We start from the raw sequence: 2,107 nt of genomic DNA on the forward strand, positions 1-2,107 counted from the left end.
GGAGACAGATCAGTCATGTATGCATGAGTGCCTAAAATCCCAAAGGGAGAGAGAAATGAAGGAGAAAGGATTGAGGCATGACCATTCTCCTTGTAGGGGTTGCCTTTTACTTTCCTTCTCTGGTTTATTCTCTATCTCTCTCCAGCAAACACATATGCCCCCTGGAAAAATTTTTTAAAAAAGAGTTAAGGAAGGGTCCAGAAAAGCTGGATGGTCTTTGTATGCCTCACCCCACCTGCATCTGCATGATCTGTACTATTCTGCACAACTGAGCAGCTCTTTTCATATCTGCTGTGTTAGTCACAACACAACACCACAGCCTAGGTGACTCCAACAACAGAAATGAATGTCTCACAGTTCTGGAGTCTGAAAGTCCCAGATCAAAGAACAGCAGGGTTGGTTTCTACTGAGGCCTCTCTCTTAGGCATGGAGATGGTCACTTTCTCCCTGTGCCCTCCCATGGTAGTCCCTGTGTGTGTTTGTGTTCTCACCTCCTCTTCTATAATGACACCAGTCATGCTGGATTAGGGATTAGCCATATGACCTCACTTTACTTTAAGTACCATTTTAAAGGTCTTATCTCCAATATTGTCACATTCTGAGATCCTGGGGATAAGGATCTCAACAAACCAATTTTAGGAGACAATTCAACTTGTGGACAGAAGTCTGACTACTTTTCTTATTTTCCAAAATCTTTTCAAAAGGGACTGGGGAAGTCATGCCACAAACATTAACAGACCATTTGTTTTCTATTAACAGAATTCTTCCTACCTCCTGTCCCTGGCATAGTATCTTTGAGATGTATATTTTCAACCTTTACAGTATATTCTTTTGCTTATCTCTTCCCAAGACACAGAACTTCCCTTTTCCTTGAGATGTAGATTAAGCCTTTCTTTTTTTTTTTTTTTTCTTTTTTTGGAGCAGTTTTTGCTATAGGGCGCATGCTTTCACCAGACAGACAGAGAGATAGAAAGCGGGAAATCACCCCCCAGAGGGGATGGCCATGCAGCAATCCCTTCTCCTCCATTCTCCTCTCAGAATCTTGGGCATGCACACACACACGCCCGGCGTGAGTTTAAGCCACAGGGTCCAGGACTCGAACCGCGGTCAACTACGTGGGAGTCCAGCAACATAGCCATTATGCTAACTAATGGTCCTGATTAAGCCTTTCTTTAACTAATCTCTTTCCAAGACAGAGATCTTCCCTTCCAATCACCAATCTAGGAATTGTGGAACCCACCTATAACCTACAAGCCCCCCGTCCCGCTTCCACATGTCCCGCCTTTTTGGGCCAGGCCAATGGAAAATCTCTTCACTAAATTGTCTGTCAATCTCAAAAATGAATAAAAGGAACCCTTGTACATGATCACCCCGAGAAAGTCATGTATGCCTCTTCTCTGGGCCTAGATCACTCACATTTGGCTAGGAAATAAACCGCATTAATTATTATTAATTATTAATTATTAATTTTACAGGTGGTTATTTTTTGCATCGACAAACACATAACAGGACCCTTCCATGATCCTCTTTCTTATAGACTGCATGTTTGTGTCTTCCCTGCCAATTTCCTACATTGAAGCCCTCACTCCTAATGGGACAGTGTTTGGAAATGGGACCTCTGGGAGGTGATTAGGTTTAGATGAGGGTAGGTCCCCCATGATATATTAGCACTCTAACTAAAAGAGACACCGAAGCATATAGTCTCTTCTATCTCTCTCTCTCTCCCTCTCCCTCTCTCTTTTTCTTCCCCTCTTCCATATGAGGACAGAGTGAGAAAGTGATATCTATTTTATTATCTGTGGAGAGCAGCCAATCTGAAAACATGTGATTAAAACATGTGGCCTCGGGAACCAGCAGTTAGCGTAATGGCTATGTCGCTGGACTCCCATGTAGTCGACCGCAGTTCGCATCCCGGACCCAGTGGCTTAGAACTCATGCCGGGCGCGTGTGTGTGCGTACCCAAGATCCTGAGAGGAGAGTGGAGGAGAAGGGATTGCGGCGTGACCATCCCCCCCTGGGGGATGATTTCTCGCTTTCTGTCTCTCTGTCTCTCTCTGTCTGGCAAGTGCACATGCCCTATAGCAAAAACCTCTCCCAAAAAAAAGAA

This window comes from Tupaia chinensis, unplaced genomic scaffold (genome assembly GCF_000334495.1).
Source record: "Tupaia chinensis unplaced genomic scaffold, TupChi_1.0 Scaffold000052_1, whole genome shotgun sequence".
NCBI classification, from domain to species: domain Eukaryota; kingdom Metazoa; phylum Chordata; class Mammalia; order Scandentia; family Tupaiidae; genus Tupaia; species Tupaia belangeri.